General features: G+C 38.4%; 1 protein-coding gene across 1 annotated transcript in view; it reads right to left on the bottom strand.

Annotated features, from left to right (window-relative positions):
• LACC1 (laccase domain containing 1) overlaps window positions 1-21739 on the bottom strand; it is a 153892-nt gene that overhangs the window by 66332 nt on the left and 65821 nt on the right. The window lies entirely within an intron of this gene.

Below are 21739 nucleotides of genomic sequence, written 5' to 3'. Positions count from 1 at the left end.
GTACAGAACATGCTTCTCAGATCATGGCAAAATCAAAGAAACTTCATTGCCTACCTGGGACAGAAACAAAGGTTAGCCTAAATGGAGAGACATGACAGTGTGCAAATAAGAAACAGAGATCACATATATGGTGTATTATGGCTTCAAGCAAACCCTGGCAAAGCCAACCAAAGTGAAAAGATATAGAAAGGGGGTTTCTGAAAACATCTCAAGGAGTATAGAAGCTTTAGGACAAGTTTTAAATGTTAACATTTAATTTTAAATTTTAAATTTAAAACTTAAATGTGCACAAGGGGGTGAGCTGCTCTAAGCATGCAAAAAATGTATTTAGCTGGAGAAGATGGAAGTCCAAAAGAGATTTTACCCATAGCCCCTCCAGAGAGTTGATAAGCAAATATATCCTTGAAAGACAAATTGCTCCTCCATTGTGTTACATTTTGTGTAGCCTATTATAGAGTCTCAGATGCCTCTTCAACCCAAATAATAAAAACAATAGATATTTCCACACTGCTAACCTCTAAAGAATGATGAGTTGCTAATTGTCATACTGCTCATATATTTCCTACAGAAATTACAGAAGCAACTTTGTGCCTATGGGAGTTTGTATATAGGCAAGTAGCTACTAGACAGATGATTCCTGAAGGCCCCTAACTTTAATAGAACAGGTCAGGAATGATCCAAGCATCAATGTCCAAAGGTTCGATGTTAGAACACTGCATGCTATCATAAGACTTGAATTCATGTTTCTGGGAATGAAACCTCCATTTGGCCTTGGCACTGCTATCTCCATAGCCAGAGCACAAATCTGTCTCCCCGGGAGGCCCCGCAGAATTCTCTAGTCAAACGCACAGTAAAAACCATTCTTTATCATTTCACTATTTAAAGATGTCTCTTCCATAAACCACATCACCAAATCCTGAGTGGAACTGACTATTTGACCACTAATTTTGCTGTTAAGGATTTCCAAGCTAGTGGGCTGAGGAGCCCTGGGATCCCAAGAAGCCTCCTTTCTCAAGGCTCTGGACCACTGACCTTATCTCCGAACCTCATCATTTTCAGCACCCAAGGAGCTCAGGGGCTTTGCATGAGGGCTTTGCCTCAGATCCCCTGGTTTATTCTCTATAACATAAGAAAAAAAAATGCCTGCTGGTTTCCATCTACTGCCAGAGCATGTTCTGGCTCATCTTCACCCAGACTAAAAGCAGTAGAGCAGAGGCACTATAAACAAATTAATGCACTTTTTCATCCATTTTCTCATTGACTCAACAAACACTGTTTAGTCCTTACTCTGCACAGGACACAATGCTAGGTTTTACTGGGAGTGGGGAGTGGAATCAGCTGTCTCTGGGGGTGTGGGCTGGGAAGTACTCCAAAGCTTGGTACATGCATAGATACAATGCAACTCCTCTGTTGCCCACTCTGAGCTGGGAGTTCATTGGTTCTGGCATGTAAGAAAATGAGAGGGTGCAGTGTCCTCGGGGGCTAAAACTAAAAGATGAAAGGACTTAGTTATAAGCCATTTATTTTATCACTTCCCAAACAGGTGCCTTCCTCTTCTGGCTTCAGACACAACCTACTCCACATGACAGGCTTGGAGCAGACAACTGCAAGCCAAATGCACACCAGGCATGCCCACTGTCCCCAATTACAGGAATGCAAAAATTTCCCTACTCAGACATTAGCCAAAACGGTTGAATAAATGGATAAAGGAGGTGAGAATACTTGACTTTTTTTAGAGTATGAAATAAGCAAAAAGGAGAAACCAGAAAGTAGAAAAGCAGAAGATGATTATGTTCATTTGTTATTGCCTCTTTTGCACTACTCTCTCCATTTTTTAAGAAAAATAAGAAAATAAAAACTGACTGGATAAGTGAAGTGCCTTCTAAAAACAGTGCCAACCCAGGAAAGAACCCAGACCTTCTTCCTCCTTTGAAGTTTTCATTTACATGAATTCTTCAGTACCACCTTGAGAAAGTTTCTTTCCCATCTAAGCCCGCAGGGTAGCTCTGATTTCTACATAGCATCTGGTCTTATTTGAGAATGGACACTGGAGTTTGGAGACCAGAAAGTAAAAGAAATTTCAAGAGTTCCCTCAAGGGACACAAAACTTAACCCGTAGGAAAAAGAAAAACCACCAAATACCCATCCTTCCCTCTCCATTCTCCCTCACACATACAGATGCCCACTATTGGCAATGTTGGTACACCTTCTGAGGAGACAGAAATAAATATATCTAACAGAATTAATCTTTAGGGGAAAACAGATGGCTATATAACATGTTTTGTGAGTCAGAATAATTCCTAGAAATAAAATAATAATAATTATCAATTGATAATGAAAATTAATTGTTGCCACTTACTGCCTTTTTCCCCCTTCACACAGAAGGTAATTAAGATGACACCCAGAAAAACTGCCTTGATTGTTCACAGAAATCAGACCTAACAAGTCAAACAGATTCTTCCCATGTAACGTCAGGCTATTTCCCCCCTTCTGTCTTTCTTCACTTTCTCCAGCAGCCTTTCCCACTGGGCAATGCTAAGCTTTCTGTTGAGTCAGCCTGGCATGTCTTCCCCTGAAGATGCTTGGCAGGTGTTTGACAGGCAGGGTTGATGGACTTTTGAGATTCATTTCCATCCATCAGCCTGACAGGCTTCACAGGGCTTGACTTTAGTACCTGTAACAGTACTTCCCAAGAGTCTCTGCATGCCAGCCAGGCTAATATCAGAGAAAAGAACACAGGGCAATTTGCCAGCCATTGTCCTGCATCCTTATGCCCTCATTTGCTAGAGTAAATAGGGAATGTTTCTGGTCTCCCATTGTAACCTGGAGGTTGCTAACCTGAGCTTAGTTCATGTTTGTGGGTATGCACAAATGAACATGCATGCACACTCATGCACATGTGTGCTCACGAGGTAGATTTAGAAAAAAATGCATTTCACTTATTTCTCTTGTTTTTCCTTATTTCTTCAGCTGAAAAAAAAAAAAGGATGCAATCAGTCTCCTTAGATGAAAGTGCCTATGGCACTTGGCTTAATTTTTCAATCAACAGTGCAGAAATGAAGTCAATTCTCTGGGTTCAGACTTTCAGCACAAGATGAGTAAATGACAATCATACAAAAGTGATCAGAAGAAATGTTTGGAGAAATAATACTTTTTTCTAGCTTAACCTTAGTGAAGAAGAAGAAACACTATAAATGTGGGTTAGCATGCCAATTCTTATCTGCTAAACCTGTGAAATTGTCTCCCTCCCACCTCAACCCTTCCTTCGGGTTTCAGATTTTTATTCCCACAAAAATCTTCTGGCTAAATTAGAAGATGGAAGAATAATATTAAGGTGCAATTTAAATCTCAATGGTTTGCTAAAAGGATTGATATTTGGTAAACTTGTTTTCATGGAGGAAGACTTCAAACTTAGTTTTATTCCAGATCCATGCAAGATAGAAAGCAAACTAACCCCCAGTATTGATTGCCAGAAGAAAAATATTGCCATTTATTAAAGAGATCTTTGCAAGAAAATGCCATTTGTACTATCTAATTATTCACCAATGGAAGTGAAATCAAAGTTGACCCCTTGGTGTCTTGTTATTTTAAGCACAAAGACTCCTGGTGATTTTCTTTAGGAAGGTTGAATACATCCACTACCAGAATGTAGTTACTGAATCCAGTGGTCTTTTGATGATGAGAATCATCAGGTGTTTGTTCAACACACAGATGTTCAGTAACAGTGACATTTCTGATTCAAAAAGTGTGTGTATAATGCCCCAGGTACCTAAATTTTTAAAAAGCTCTTCAGGTGTCATTAAATAATTTGCTAGCATCATATTGCTGGCTAGAGGTAAAACCAAGGCTAAATCCAGGTATTTTCACTTTTAGACCAATAATGATTGACAATTCTGCACCGAATACAATTTTATTGAGGAAAATAGCAATAAAGTCATCAGGCAAAGAAATACAGGACAACATATCTTTAAGGCCATTATATTCTCATGAAGCTTAGGTGGCAATGAAACTTAAGGGTATTACTGAGCTATCATTTAAGGCCCTAGTTTGAAGGATCATGTGCTCTCCTTCTCATTTTAATAACTATTTTCAACTTTAAAGGTTTTCTATAAAACTAGGATATCCCTCTACTCAGTTTAGCATATAAATCCCCAGAGTGCAAAGGTTAAGACTTTATGGTCCAATAACAACAGAAAGTTCAGAAATCTAGTCTATCCAACTTCAGATCTCCAGTTTCTTCTTTGCTCCATGTTCTGGGATCTCTGACAGTTCACAGGTGTCTCAAGTTTGTCGTATACCAATGGAGGAGGCATATTCATGTCCCCTGTCCCTGTAATACCACAAGTCCAGAACAGGGTCTTGCCTCAGCCATAACAAAATTCAGGGGGTAGCTGGACCATTTCCCTAGTATTACCCACAGTAAAAGGGCTCCCAGGCACTTTGGCTAGGACCCTTTGTATTGAAGTCCATGTAATTTCCTCTCTCAGACCCTGGGCTTCCCCAGATTTGGTTTGGATGTGCCTCTCACAGGGTTTCCGACCAATTGGCTACAGAGGTACCCAAAGAGAGGCTGGCACAATTCAGTAGGACAGCCTGGACCAGGCAACATGAGTCAGACCAGGGTTTAGGCACAGTGTTAGATTTTTTTATACCATGGACCCCTTGGGCTCTCTGATGAAATCTATGAACCCTATGACAGGCAGAATATTGCCCCTCAAAGGTGTCCTCACCTAATTCTTAGAACATAGGACTATGTTGTTACATGACAAATGACAGTTAAAGTTGCTAATCAGCTGACCTTAAAATAGATTATTCTGGATCATTCAAATGGTCTGATGTAATCACAAAAGTATAAGTGGAAGGGAAGGTTGGAGTGACATGTTTTGAGAAGGGATTCGAACATGCCTTTGAAGACAGAAAAAGGAAGTCTTGAGCCACGGACTGCAGGCAGCCTCTAGCAGCTGAGAAAGGCAAAGAACGGATTCTCCCCAGCACCCAAAGAAGGGGCACAGCCCACCTGACACCTTGCTTTCTGCCCAGTGAGACCCATGTCAGATCCCACCCAGTGAGACCTATAGAACAATACGATATTAATTTGTGTTGTTTTAAATCACTAAGTTTGTGGTAACTTCTCACATCAGCAATAGAAAACTAATACAGACCTCTTCTTGAAATGTTTGTAAATGCGTAAATAAAACGCATAGTGTTACAATGGAAAGCAACTATATTGAAATTGTTATCTAAGTATTTTAAAGGGATATCTATCTATCTATCTATCTATCTATAGATATATATCTTTATTAATTGACTAAATAAGAAGATTTTATGGCAAGTATAATTACCATAATTTTGAAATGGTGAGGGTCATTAACAATATTTTGAGATACCTGCACAGCTGTAACATAACATAAATTACCTGTGATTTCTAATCATGATGGTCACAGGTACTGTTAATATTATTACAGTTTTCTGCTTACATTCATAATGAAAGGAAATGCAAAATTTCATCACTGATTAGTAAAAAATAAAGATGCCATTTTCGCTTTCAAGTTCTGGAATTCTACCCAGAGATCTGTTAGAGGTCAGACGTGGGCGAAGACCTCCTGATTTAGAGGGGAGCTGGGCTGTGATTCAAACAAACTATTTCAGGTTAAACATGGTGGATCTTAGGCAGCATCCTAGGAGAGCTAAACACAGGAAGAGGCTGCTCAAGAGAACATCATAACCCAAAAACCAAGCCAGGGAGATGAGAGCCAACAGAACCTCATTTTCAAGTCCAGGCCACAACTGTGGGGGATGTGATGAGCACAAACTGGGCATAGAAAGGGACCCAGAAGCTTTGATCACCCCTATGCATCTTGCTGAAAAATTCTGGGCATCTCTTAGTAGCCCACACAATAAGGAGATCCTTCTGAGCCTAGAGGAGTTGTTATTGGCCATTGTTCCATCCATGAATCCTTGGGTTGGTGCCTGCAGGCAGGGCTCTTTAATAACCAGACTAAAGTCACAGGTAGAAACAGGTCATAAAACTGTTCTATTTGGCCCACATGTTAATATGATTGTTATTATTTTAGATTTTTACTTTTTATTGTGATATAATTTTACAAAGGGAAATGCACATACCTTAACCACACTGAATACTGATAATTTCATTACCTCAAAAAGTTTTCTTATGTTCCTTTCTGGTCAAAAACTGACTGTTCCTTGTAAAAGCAACCATTATTACTATTTCTATCATCATATGTTAGTTTTTGGTATTCTTGACCTTCATAGAAAAGAAATTTACAAATATGCACTATTTTGTGTCTAGCTTCTTTCACTCAATATAATGTTTTTGAGATTCGTTCATATTGTTGGTGCATATGTCAGTAGATTGCTCCTTTTTATTGTTAAATAGTATTCCACTATGTGGCTGTCACAATTTATTTATACATCCCTTTGTTTTTGGAATTTGATAGAAATAACACCTGTTATTTTCAGGAGTATTTTAAGCTACTATGAATAAAGCTGATACAAAGAAAGTGTGGTACAAGTCTTTTGGAGGACATAATTTTTTATTTCTCTTGAGTATATGCATAGGAACAGAACTGCTTTTTCATAGATAGGTATACATGACACTGTGAGAAACCGCCATTGACTGTTCCAAAGTAGTTATTTCATTTTACACTCCCACCAGCAGTGTGTAAGACTTCCAGCTGTTTCATATCCTTGCCAACATTTGATGTCATACTTTTAATTTTAGCCATTTTAGCGGGTATGAAATGGTATCTCATTCACTGTGGTTTCAATTTGCATTTCTCTGATGAAAACTGATGTTGACCGCACCCAACCTTCCTTGCCACTGCCTTTTGATCTTTTCAATATTCGAGCTACGAGAAAGGTTGGCTGTAGTTGAAGGTATTTTGGATTTTATTTATTTATTTATTTATTTATTTATTTATTTAGTGGGGGGTCACATTTAGATTCAACTCAGTCAGGATCCTGGAATTCAATTACCACAGGAACATAAGGTAATGTGTTATTTCCTTTCTGCTTACCATCCTTTTCTTTACTGTTGACTCCTCAGTCAAATTTGGGTTTGGAGGGAGAACTGTTGAGCCAATTCTGCTTATCAAGGCTTCCCTGTGTCTACACTGCTTTTTGCTAGCCCCATAGAAAAGTATAATTTGAGTTTTTTATGGGTTTTTCTTTTTGTTACCATGAGAGCAAAGGGCTTTCATAGTTTTCCATAGTGTAGCTGGAGGCACACATATTTTCCTTTTCTCTTTTTCTAGTTTTTGCATTAACTGACAGCCATTAAAAATTAGGGAAACCCCCAAAGCTGCAGATTTCCAGCTTCCTTTTAGAGTAGGTTCTCTTGAATGTACTAGGCCTCCATTCCCATATGCAGTGATTGGTCGCAGCTAAGCAGACGCTGCCCCTGAACTCAGGGTGGGCACCCTCTACTTCAACCTCATTGCCTGTCCCATCATCTGACCCAAGTCACATTACTTGTGATCCCTGGTCTTTTGAATATTCATCACCATAACTTTCCATCAGGCTGAAGGAGAATCATGTAACAAAGTTTTTAAGCAAATACTGATTCATTTAAACCCATGGACAATAAAAATTAGGTCAACGACATCTTGAGTGACTAATAATCTCTTCTGGTTCAAGTCCCTGATCACATTTGGCAGATAATTGATCCCCCCGACAACAAATCAGGGATAACTGCAAGTAGGTATCTCTTGTTTTAAGATAGAATTTCTCTGCTCTGAGAAGATATAGAAACTCACAGTCTGGAAAAGACTCCCTTAAGTTTCCATGCTCTGAGCTGTTTGCCCTTTAGTATTATCTAATAATAGATAGGTGACAATTAAACATACTCGACATTATATTTTTCCTTTCTTTAAACACAACATCAGTATGTTTTAGAACCTTCTCAAACAGGGTATAAGTAACTATTTCAGAAGTTTTTTTGCTACAAAATTCCCTACTCCCAAGACTTCTAATCAGTATCAATTTTAAGCAAGAAATCCCAGCCTATTTCCTATAGGTATTTTCTTCTCATCATCTGACCTTGAAATGCCCCCAATACTATACCCATGTTTAGTACATTTAAATGTAGTTAAGCAGGATGAATTTTCAAAATAACCTTTTATCCAAAATAACAGTGAGCCTCATATTGGAAGCTCATCAGAAAAGAGCTATCAGGAAAACAGAATTTAAAACTCATAGTTAGAACTTAAATGATATGCTTTAAACAGTACCAAAATTCATTCCTGTACCCAAACTATTATTTTGTATGACTGTTTTGCAACCAATCATGAATTTCTTGGGGGCAGAGACTGAATATTATTTATCATGTGACCTCAGCACCTAGCTCAATGCCAGGTATATCGTGGAAGTTCAACAAATATATGTTGAACAAATAGATTATGAGACGTAGTCTTTTCTGAATTGTGCTGGACACAAGCCTAGAAAATTCTGAGAATCTCCAAAGTATACACTATTGTTGGTTTCTGAAAATAATGCATTAAAAGATTTCAAAGCCATACATGTATTATAATGAAACTAGAATGTCCTAGAATTCATTACGATTTAGGCCCTCAGAAAGAACTCTCTCATCCTTTGTTAACAATGAAATTCCTGGCTCTCAGGGAAGTAGCCCTCCTTTGGTGAAACTCCTTGCAATACAGGGTTCACTTGGCAGGCATTTATAAGTCAGCACATATTCTCAGGGCAAGAATGGCAGGGAAATTAACACTAGGTACAATAGGCCTTAGGAATCTCAAGCCTTGAGATGACTATCTAGATGGCACAAAGGTAGAAAAAAAACTATGAGAAATGGATAAATGGACAAAATTAGTTTGGGTTTTCAAGCAGTATCCAATTTACCTTTTTTGATGACATTTTACAGTATGTGTTTTTTGCTTGATTTAGAGCCACATCCAATTCACAATGGTCCATTGTTGAAGCGGCTTCTCTGCCTCCTACTCCTAAATTCTAAATACCTTGGCAAGATTGGCACATTCTCTACCAATGTTACCCATAGAACTTTTCACTGGACTTACATTTTTTAAGTAATGCCTGAGATGACAAATCAGCTTGGAATGATTCCTCTTATCTATTTTTATGTGAAGTTGATTTCTATTTGACTATAATTAGAAAAAAAAGGGGGAAATATCATTAGGAAAACATGATTTTTAAAAATTCTCAGATTATAACAGATTATAAATGGATAGAAAACTGGACTTGAAGGCAGACTTTGAGCAAGTCATTGGGTTTTTTGCTGCCTCAGTTGTATCAAAGAGTAAGACTGGACTCAATGATTAAATTGTCATTTTAGGAATGACATTTAAAACTAAAATTTCCTACAAACCTTAAATTTTTAGGTAAATTTTTTATTTAAGTTTAATATCTCCAAAGAATATACATAAATTATGATTTTCTTGCTCAGGAATTATCACAAAGAAGAACTCAACCAACTAAGCACCACCTTGATGAAGAAATCAAACCTCACCAGAATCCCAAGCCTTCCTCATGGCCCACCCAACTACCATACCCTCAGTTCTCCCCAACACTATCCTTACTTCTGATATCACAAATCAGTCTGCTTTTGAACATTATTACGATGAAATTATAACATACGTACCTTTGTATGTCTGTAAGCCACATATTGGTCATAATTTGGTGCTAATCAAAATTCGGATTTATCAACATAGCTGACCAAAGTATCGGGACTTTGTGCCTAAGCCTTTGTGTCATTCAAGATTATTTGGGGAGGAAAAAGTGACTGTATGAATTTTGAGTGAAGAGATATTTAATACAGAAAATTCAAATTTCACATACCATTGGAAGAGCTGGGGGAGCGAGGGTCAAGAGGCCACTTTAGGAGACCTGCAGTGATCACAGGGAAGCCATCACTGATGTCCTCAGCTGACTGTCTAAAGGAACCCCAGAGCTGAGAGAAGCCATCAGTGATGATCACAGCTCCCTACCTATGGCTGTCATAAGAGAAAACTACCTTCTCCTCTTCTGCCTTCCAAATCTCACCTAAGTTCCTATCATTGGCAGGTTTAACCCAGAACTCTACTAGAAAAGGATTCAGAAAAATGGCATTCTGGATGTCTCTCCTGTCATGCAGGATATATTACAGAAAAGAGGAATGATGATGCTGAGCTAAGAACATCATTTGGCAGAAGCTTAGACAGTTTTGAATTAGCTGATAGAAGAAAACTGACGCCTGGCTACATTTCTGACCTGCTAGTCACTTCTGGGTCTTCAGATCCCTTTCCAACACAAATGCTACAGTGCCCTCCTTAGGGATACTTGAAAGCCCGCTTCTATTTTACTTCTTTGAAGACCAATGAGTTACAAGACCTTCTTCTCTTACTTTGCAGATTGCACTCTTCTACTTTGAAGAAAAGTAGGCCTGTGTATAATCATCTGAAGGTTCCCAGAATTAAGCAATATGAAAGTCATCATATTGAATGTAGGCACTTCCCACTGACCATGTCTCTCAGATGGTGAGACCACCTTTTAGGGAAGACATAGTTGAAAATAATTACTATTCATCATCCTCTGCTAACAGAAACAATTTTCCCCCCTTACGTAGGTTTCCAATCTTAGAGGCTATCCTGTCCCTGCAGAGGTAGTACCAGAGAGGTAAGAGTTTTGTTTGTTTGCTTTTCCGTGCATCTGAATATACTGACAATCTAATCTCCAGAGAGTCCCAGTAACGAGGCAACCCAAGACACGCTCCAATTGCAAGGTCCACAATTCACTTTTTCTGTGCTATTCTATTTCGAAATAGAAGGTAGAACTGCAAAATTAGATTTGGGTCTTTATTACTACAAGCAGATAACTGTTCCCCCTTCTTATTGTTGATCAGAAATTCTGAGATAAGTGCTTTTTAAAAGATTAGAACAACAAATCATCTAAGAATAAGATCAACGCCAGTTCAGAAAAAAAGAAAATGGAAGGAGAAAGCTTTTGTCTGGTGACAGTTTATTTTAACCCAGACACTTTTTCCATTTGTAATTTGGTGTCACTTGTGTTATGAGAAGCACTGCCAATTCAGATGGGTTTCCTGGGCAGGGACTAACAGACAAGGTTAAACACAGCTGTTCTGGTGTCTGAAATCCTTAAGAGTCCAGCAGGACCTGAGCTGGTAAAATAAACTCAGAGAAGGCTGCCTGAACCAGCTTTTCTAGAGACAAAATGAACATAAATAAGCATGGAGTCAGCAGAGTTCCTTTGCCAAGGTCAGACACAACTTGGGGACATGGATTTACAGAGGAAGATACTGTCTACAGCACATTTGCTACAAGACAGTATAGAATTGGACATTCTGTCTTTTAATCATCAGGGTATCAAAAGGAAAAGTGGTCCAGATTGGCACCGACCCTGTCAGCACTTTTGCAATAAATGCTTCATTTACTGGGAATTTTGCTATCAGGTTTCTGAAGATAAAAATGTCACTGAACTGCAAGGTCAAACCACAAGGCTTATAATTCCTTTCTATTAGTGAAACACACACAGTCCTAAACTATTCAGATAAAGGGGGTAGTTGTTTTCTCAAATGGTGCCTCAATCTCTAGTGATTTAAAGTACTTTTACACACATCATCTCAACACCATGGTGTGTGTGCCCCTGTTACACAGATGAGCTGAACTGAAATTAGCTTCACTTGCCAGTTTTATGTGTCTTCCTTTACCCTCTGGGCAGCATTAGTTTCCATGTGGCCTAAGAGACACTGTTGTCATTTGGCTCTCCCAGGTGCAGGACACCTCTAGGAGAGGCCAACAATCTGGAACTATCTCAGTTCCAACACCTTAAATGAGAGTCCCTCAACCTCCCTGGGTGTCAGCTTCTTCATACACATGCCTTCGATATTGTAGTTATCTTCACCAACCAATAAATGATAAGAATGAGATTGTGTGTGGCTATGGGACGTTTACACTCAGTGGTGGGAATATAAATTAGCATGACTTTCTATTGACACTATGTAGTAAACTCAAAATGTATCTATCATTTTATACAGAAAATTTTATACTTAGTAATGTATCCCAATGAGATACGCACATCAATATGCAAAGATACACAAAGAGGTTCATTGTAATTAGAAACAACCTCAATATCCACCAACATGGGACTAATGACAAAAGATACGGTAGGTATATTCGTATAAGAGAACCTACACACCTACTAAAAAGAATCATGGAGATTTATACTTGTTGACTTGAGTAGAAACTCCATGACATATTTTTGCATGAAAAGGAATTACAAAGCAGTATAGTTGATATAATCCCATTTATGTGTAAATCATGTCAATCCCAGATCCTGCTGTGATCCACCTCAGCAGTGTTGCCTTCACAGGAACAGTCCAGCTACCAAAAGGTATTATGAAGTAGTTTTAGTCTTTGCTCTCACCTTTCAGAAAACATGAAGGAACATATAATTCCTAACCCACAGCACCACATCCTAAAATACCCTCTGTACCCTACCTTTTTCATCTTCTTCTTTATCTCTAACACATTTTAGCATTAGAGAGCCTTCAACAGCTAAAGGCTCTCTGTCCCCAACAGCTTTTTCCTAGTCTCAACTACAAGTTGTGCCCCTAAATTGACCAACCACTCATCTTTTTGTCCCGCTTTCCTCTTCCTTTGGTTATTTTTTCAGTGATTATCATAATCTGAATAATAAGGTGAGGAAAGAAGAAAATGTCAAGTGAACAAAATTTCCTTCCCAGGGAGTAGGAGGAAAAGAGATTTACTATGAATATACAACAATGTCTTAAACTTTCAGCAAATGCAAAATCATTACACTGCTACCTACTGACATTTACATAAAAGTGGCTGCAAGGACGTTGACAAAATTCTTAGCAATAATGATCTCATTTGGAATTTCTCTGTGAATTTCTTTTTCTCTCCTTCTATCTCTTTGAATTACTCACGGTAAACATGTTTTGTTTATAATCAGAAATGGGAAATAAACTCGTATCAAGGTGTGAAAAAGCGATCATGATGCTCACAATGAATAATGGATATAAACAATTAATATGCAATTTAAATATAAAACATATGTATTTTAAATAAATACAATTGGACAGTCTCTGTTTGCAACATTAATAAGCTCCATTATTTGGGGATTAACTTTAATTATCCCTACATGTTAGAGTTGGTCAGTTTCTTAGCAACAGTGGAACACTCCCTTATATTGTTTAATTTGTTCTTTTACTCCCAGTCAATCCCATTTAATTTGTGAGTTCACTGCATTGTGACTTTTATACAGCATCAAATGACTTAAAAAATGTTAACATTTCAAACTAATTGCAATTCTTTTCATTCATTTGCCCTGGAAGCCTTCATTTTTATGCATACCTTCTGTGAACAGGAAGTTACTGTATGTACGTTTGTACCCATTTAAATCTCTCTACACCCACACATCCCTCTACCTCTTTCTAAATAGACAGCATTTACTAATTTTTGTGATTTTTGAGCCAGACAAACTTTCCTGAAAATCAAGGTGCCTGATTATTTAGTTCCCAACACTGTGACTCATTAGTCTTCTCTTAGCTGGGGGAATTCTAAAGAGAAGTTTGCAACACATCACTGGTGGGGCACAGTCCCCCAACTGCTAATAACTACTGCCAGGCAACAGGCACTCCTAGTTCCTGAGAAGGGAGCTTGTTAGTCAGACTCTGTCCAGAAATGCCAAATAGCACCCTTGCTTGTGGCTGGAAATTCCAACCTGGGAATTCCAGAAAGCATAATTTGTCATGTGACAACTACATTTACCTCTCAGAGTTCCTTCAGCATTATAATTAAATAATTGAATCAGTTCTAGTCGTAGACAACTTACAGCATGTCTCTATGAGGAGAAAAGAAAATTGCTGATCAAAATCCTGAAGGACCTTGAAAAATTAGAAACAAACTTTAATAGGCTGGCTACTGAACAAAACATTCAGAGGGAAAAAAGTGCTCAAACTTGGTGGAAAATGGTTGACTTCATAGCTGCATAGATTCAGATATCAGGAAGGGACTATGCCCTTCAGTGATATTATATAAATATTAAGCAATATTTTAATAAATATACAGGGTACATCTGTTTGTTTTCTATTTATTCTTTTTGTCCTTCAGAGTCACTCGAGTAGCCCTCAGGTATATGAATATGGCTGAGTAAGCCCCGCTGAACTAGAACTATAGTATAACAGGTCTCCTTTATTTTTCTCTCTCTCTTTTTTAGAATGACTTGGGAGATGTTCCTTCACCTTCTGGTGGGAAGTAGATCAGCTTGGCCAAAAGCCAGGCTTTTCTACCCCTGAAGGAAGAGCTCAGCAGAGTCACTCCCCCAGCGAAGCCTTTCCAGACTTTCCTGACCAGATGGTTCTTCTTTTATATAACCTCTCTTGTACCACTCCATCACTGCCTTATCACAGTTGTGACTTTATGTTTATATCGTTACTCTTTGTTTAATATCTGAATACTTCTCTAGGCTTTAAGCAACATTAAGACAAAGACCATGACTCTCTTTGCCCATATTTATATTTCTAAGGCCTCACATAAGTGCCTGACCCACATTAGTACTCAATAAATATAGTACTTGTAGAAAAGATGAATGAATGAATGAATGAATGAATGAATGAATGAATGAATTGGAAAGATCTATATAGGGTGGTAACAATCAAGATCAGTGGGCAGAGAGGATAACAAAATGTCCAAAATAAGGTTACCACAAAGGTAGAAAGAGATAGGGCCAGTAGATTGACCCTAGATTTGAGTTAGAAACAGAAAAGGGGATAATTGTTTAATTTCTGTGATGTGAAAGACACTAGAACTTGTCTTGACCCATCCTTCTGAGGAAGGCCAGTCCTTTAAACTGGCTGGGTACATAATCAAAGAAACAATCTGTATGAATGGTATCAATGTAGACCTCAGACAATATAGACTGATGCTATCTCAACTGAGCAATGGACAGGAAGTGACCTTTCCTCAAAGGCTTATTGACATTAGGATAGGGCTCTGCCAACAAAGAGGATCTCACCCAGCCCCACTGCATGTTCCTGGATAGCACTCAGTGTTTACCAACAAGAGTAGGCAACATTCTGGAGTCAAATTAATACACAAGTGGTATTTCCCCTCTCTGCCTGACTCTTCTTTTCGAGGGTCTCTGGGTCACCTCACTCCATGAGGTGCTTCAAAACCAGTGGTTGGTACCCCAATGGGCTTTCATCCACTTATAGTCATACAATGATTTTCATCTGAACGTGCCCTAAAGGAGATTATACCACATGAATGTCACCAGATGAAGAAATTGAAATCATTATAACTCAAAGGGACCTGGTCAGTTGGCTGGAAGTCATTGCCACTGAGTACAACCCAGATAATCCCTGACACTCTTGACTACCTTAGGAACAGGAAGCTTCCATCTCTGTATTTCCAGCAAAGCCAACCTCTTCCAGGAGCTTTCTACCCTTAACCACTGTTGGTTCACCCATATGACTCAGAAGCAGACTGAATTTCCCCCTTCTCGAGTCACCTGTGAATATTTAAGGGCTGGCGGGATACAAGATGGGGATGACATTAGAGCTGAAAGGACAGACTCAATGTCTGGACTGTGTGCCTGCTTGTATAGACATGCAAAGACTTGAGTATCACACCCTATGAACTCCTAGTGCAAGTTATTTCTACCCAAAACTAGATAAACACTTTTGTGTTTGTGTATTGGAGTTGCATTATAACTTACTCATGCACACATAAAAAATACATGGAGACAGACAGAAACATACAAAAAGAAAGCAGTGTGAACAGAGAAGTTCAGGCCGCTATTCTGCTCAACGAGCACAAAGTCCGGAAAGAGGCTGGGATGCAAGGCGTGATTCTTCTGTCTGTTGGGAGAGCTAAGTTTCTAGACCTGTGAAGGATGAACATCTCACGGAGCTGAGTGTGGTTCTAGTGCTCACAAATGCAGATTTGACTGTAGCTGTTATGAATTTGCTTCAGGATCACACCTCTCATTGGAGGTAACTCCATTGCATATATGAATGCATTTTGTTATTATAGTGAGAGTGTATTACACTGCTTTGCAACCATGAGCATTTTTGCAAGTTTTTATTTATTTCCTAATTTTTTTACCACTGCCTGACAGATATGCCATTGCTTAGATGTATCATAATTTGTTTAATCTCTCTCCTGTTGATGGGCATCTTACCCCAGGTTTTCATTAGTATAGGTGATGCTCCAAACATCCTTTTACATAAACCTCTGTGCTCTTGTTTGGGAATATTGCTAGGTACATACTTGGTAGTCAAAATACTGGAACAAAAGGTAGGTGTTTTTTTTGATAAATTTTTGATGAATATTACCAAATGGTTATATAAACTTAAACACATTCTAATAGTGCCCCTCATATTTTTCTAAAGAATATTTGGGAGTTATTTATTATAGAAAAGTATGAAGAAGAAAGCAAAAATGTCCCATAGTCTCCACTGAAATTTACAATACAGCATTGAAATATATAAATATAAAAACAAAAACACACAAAAAAATCTACCTCTCCATAATCTCCTCCAAAGGCAACTACCTTGAGCTTCCATTAACAAATTTTTGTATGCATATAACATTCTTACGTACATACAAATACATACGTCCTTTTAATAAAAAGGATTAGTATATACACACAAATTTTCATTGTGCTTTTCTCTCCTTTGAAAAATATATCTTTGAGATTCTTACCATATCAGTATATATAAGTCTACCTAATTCTAGTGGCTGTATATTATTCCATTTTATTGTGTTTTATAATTTATTCAGTTAGGCCCTTACTGATTGATATTTATAATGTTTTAAGTTTTATGTTATTGCAAATGATCCTGAACACACTCATTGTAAAAACACATTCATACTCTAACACATTCATTCTTAAAGTGCTATCTTTATTCATACTTCATTATTAATACAGGTATCCCCCACTTTTCAAAAGTTTGTGTTAGCCATTTCTCTTTTACAAAAGACCTACCCTAGTTCCTGTTTTCGATACCCCCAAAAAAATCCAAAGAGGAATTGCGTTTTTGGGAAACAAGGCAAAAAGTGAAAATAGCATTCAGGATTTGTTTTGCAGTGAACCCTTATGGAGGCAATGCACAGGCCGGAACAGTCAGGAGAATGGCCCTGCCCAGCTCCTTCCCCAGGACCTACACTCAGAATTTCAGCATCAAGTTGTTATAGCTTTAAAGAGTGTCTGTGAGCATCTGTGCTTTATCTCGATTTCTTTTGTGCATCTGTTAGCAAGATGTATCCTAAAGTATCAGAAAAGCCTAAGAAGGGTTGTTTTTTGGATATGAGAATGCTCAAAAATGGTTCCATATCAATTAATGGTAATTGCTTCTTTGCTTTATGCCATTTCAGCTTAGGAAAGTTTCACAGGAAGGCTCTATTTTCAGATAGCAGGGAAACCCATACATGGATGTAAGTGTAGTGTGATTATTTGGATATGTCTTCCCCAGAAAACTGTGAGCTTGAAGAAAGGGAGCATGCCCTACAATTTGGTAAATCCCACAGGGCAGAGTACACTGTTACATGATAGGTGCTTATTAAGTGTTAAAAAGTAAAAAAAGGAATGAAAAAATGCCACTGGGGAAGATGTATCTTTTCTTAGTTTTAATGTGAGTGTGAAAACTGTGCCTTTTATGGGTTCCCTGATGCAACAGACATTTATTAAGCATCTACTCTACGCTAGACATCATGGCCCATGCGGCCGGGTATTGAAGCAGGTACATAAATAATAAATCAATATTATTTATCAACTGGAGGTTATCAACTGGAGGTAAGGGCCAAAGAAAGTGCCACAAGCAATCAGAGGGAACCAGAGAACAGATCTAGAAAGTAGTCTAGGCTTAAAATCAGACAGTGTTGTATTGGTAAACCATCTCTCAGTGAGTGGGATGTGGGAGGTTATTTGTAGCATATACCAATTTGCAGGCCATATTCAAGCTACCAGTCAGTATCTTGAACAATCATCTCTCTTAAGCCAATACAAGCCTTCTCCAGCATCACACTGAATCAGGGCATACCAGCTGACCTTTCCCCTTTCTCGTCCTATCACCATGACCTCCCAAAACCCACATCATTTCAGCTATTGCCCCCAACGCATGCATTCTACCAGAGAGACAAAGTGGTTTTCGGAAGCTGTTAGCAAGGAGAAATTGGGAGCTAGAGAATGAGTTCCAGAAGTGGATAAGCTTGCAGAAAACTGCTCCAGTTTTACATGCTTCATGTCCAATCTTGCTGGCCTTCAAGGGTCCATTCCGTCCTCAAAGGCTTCTTTTCCCTATTACATTGCCTACACTGCTGGGTTCCTCACTAATACTTCCAACCCAGCTTTGTTGAAGAAGCCAGAATTCTCTCAGAAAGATAAGGAAAACAACCGGGGATGTACTGTATGGTGACTAACATAATATAATAAAAAATCATTTAAAAAAAAAAAAAAAAAGAAAGATAAGGAAAACAAATGGAAATTGCATTTTATAAGTAGGGCTCAACTCTAACCCAGCTCACATCCCCTGAGGCTTCAATTTGTATTTAGACATCAAATTTACAGCAGGAGTATGGGGCCTGGAGTTTGGGGATGAGTCAGGGTTTATCTTAAGAGGTATTGGACACATGTTAAGATTATATTTTGCTTTAGAGCCAGGAAACAAAGTGTCTCAGCTGTTCCATGAAAAGGTATAATTTCAAGATCCTGTTTTGGTTGCCCAAGTAAGAATATCATACAAGTATGTAGAAGAAGGACTTTATAGGAATTAGTCAATCTTAGCCCAAAGTGTTTTTAGTGGGATTATTTGGCGTTGGGCTCCACTGTTTATCAGAAATCTTAAAAACAAAATAAAAACAACTAAGGGAAACAATCGTATCCACCTCTTTGGGAGTTTGAAATGTATTTTTCCAAGTACACCTTCGACCTACAATGTTCTCATTCATCATACCCGTACTTGCAAACCGTGTAAGATTCTAATTTTCCACTCAAAATAAACCATGAAAACTAGTATGTTGGAAGAGGTCCCTTGGAGAATAAAATACTGTCTTTGATGATCAAAATAAAGAAAGGATGGGGAATCATAGATACAAAAATTAACCCAACCCAGTTAAAATCAACAAAAAGGGTTTTTGTTGTTGCTGCTGTTTAAATTAAGAATACCAATGCATTATCCCTGGACATTAGCAGTATATTCATTCTACTTTTTCTGTGGAAGATTTCAGACATTGGGAACTGCTAAAGCTAATCACTAGTAAGAAAAAGAATGCTCTGTTTAAGATGGAGGTAGAACGCATCAAAAATCAAAGGCTGAAGCAGGAAAGACCTTGGTGCAAGAGAAGGACAGAAACAACGGATGATGACTGGGTGCCATGACCTTTAACACATTCCCAAACAAGGCGGGCTTCATGAACTTGCCACCAATGCAATCTCTCAGAGCCCCACACTCACACTGGCCCTGTGCTTGGGGCTTACTGTTCTGTGGTTGTCATCTTGAAATTGTTCATTTTATCTTTCAATTTGTGTTTTTAAAATGAAGTCTCATGAGACAATGGAGCACGTGCTGGTGGCTTGGAGCTTTGGCCCATGAGAGGCCCCACCCATCTCAACTCTTCTCCCTCAGATGGGCTTTCAGCCACCCACTCTTCCACTCCCTGGTGCCTCAGGCCACTCCCATCCTTCCCTTCCTGCCCTTTCCCAGGACTCTGGCTGCCCTCTGGCCCTTTCTGGAGCCCAGAAGAATCAACCATCTTGGGACAGGTTGTGGCGGTGGTATTCCCATCATGGGCTGGCAGTACCACAGTGCCCCAGGCAGATGCCTTGGATGGGGGGAGCTTCTCATCCACCTCCCAAACCACATACTGAGTGCATCCTGGTGCAGACGTTGCAATCCCTTGTGGGTCACCCATCAGCAGCGGGTTGGGAGAGCAAAGTAATTCTGTGGGAAGGGGAGTTGGACTTCTCTGCCCAGAGCAGGACACACATGTCAGTACAGTGGCTGAATATTGATACATAATTAGTGACTTTTATGTGCCTCTGTTTCACTTTTTCTTCACATAGTTATCTTTTCATATTTATATTTCCCCCCCCCAAGAGTTACTATTTTTAGTTATTTAATCATCTGTCCCTTGGCTGCAGCTCTCTGCCCAGATTCTCATCTCTTGCTCCACACCAAGAATCAGCAAACACCCAAGGAGAAAAGCAGATACTGAAGTCAATTCCTTCCTGTTATTTCCTTTTCTCTGTGATCTAAGCCCTGGTTGCTTTTGTAAGACTTCAAAAATAATTTTTTTAATGGCTTTTAAGTTTTCAATGGGAGAATAGTTGGAAATTGATGACATAGTTTAGTGTCATAAACCAGACAACTCTTCCCACTAATGAAAGGAACAAATGAACATCAACCATTCCAAAACCCATTATTCTGAGTTCAGAAACTCTAAATTGTAGTCTGTATTAAATTGTGTTTTATATTAGTTCCTTATATTAGTTCTTTAAATTAGACTATCTTTGATTCTCTAATGGATACTTCAGATGATTAATATCACCTAATTGTAACATTTTCCATGATGCTAAAAATTCCGTGGGCATGTATTATCCCATATTACTTCTAGATTGTCTGTCTGTATGGTGAAGTAAAATAATTAGTTAATTAAATTAGTTAAACAATTAGTTAATCTTCTGGGGAAAATCTTGGCCCTACATAAGGATTTACCAACCCCTGTGTGAAGATGAGGCTGCCAACCAGGCAGCCACACTCCCTGGTTAAACCCCTTAATATTCATAAAATTTCATACAGAAAAGTCAAACCTGTCCTTCTTTCAGTTTATTCCCTAGATGTATTTGGGAAACTTCCTCTTATCAGTAACCTGGAGATTGGGTTCTAAACAGACAATATACTATGAATTCTTCATGGAATTTTTTTTTCTAAATAAAAGGTTACCTTTAAAAAATATTGCTCAAGAAACATTACTGTAAAGCTAGAGTCCACTCCCTCTTCTATCTAAAAGAGCTAAAGAGAAAAAAAAAAATGCTTTAGATTTCATTGCTTTTTGGTCCCTCATTTACAAACTATGCTTTGGCAATGTGTCTTTGACTTGCATACAGGGAGGTAACGAGAAAGTCTTTCTAAACTTGCCATTTTATTTATTGCAGAAATATTGTTAAGGATGTTGATCTCCTTGAGAACTCACAGGAGATGTTTCTGCCAGCTCTTAATCGGGAAGAGCAATGCATCTCTGAAAAAATGATTTGTTTTCATTTTTAGACACTCTAAACATTGTAATCAATTATGTTTCATTTTGTTTGGCAGCTAGGAAGCTCAGAGCCAAATCTGAAACCCACTTCAGGCTGTTATTTCAAGTATTTTGTGTATTAATCTTGTCTCTGGTTTTACTTTATTTTCCCTATTTTTTCTTTCCTCTGATTTCTATACAGTTATCCTGCAGCATTGTATATATATTTTCAGAGACAACCTGAAATAATTTTTGGAATAAAACAAGGGATAAATAATATGCAAATAAATGACCTTAAGAATGGGGATGGGTTCTCCTTTGGGCTCTATTGTTTTCATCTTTTGGATCTACCATCAGCATGGGCGGAGCAGGCTGCTGCCAGACTCCACTGCTCTAGCCTTTAAAACAGTGATTCACCAGATGCACTGTTGTAAATATTCGCGACAGTCCCTTCCAGCTCTAAAATTTTATTTTATTCTATAATTCTATAA

The sequence above is a fragment of the Ursus arctos genome, unplaced genomic scaffold (assembly GCF_023065955.2).
Source record: "Ursus arctos isolate Adak ecotype North America unplaced genomic scaffold, UrsArc2.0 scaffold_10, whole genome shotgun sequence".
NCBI lineage: Eukaryota > Metazoa > Chordata > Mammalia > Carnivora > Ursidae > Ursus > Ursus arctos.
The sequence above is the reverse complement of the archived record's forward strand: the minus strand, read 5'-3'. Positions and strand labels throughout refer to the sequence as shown.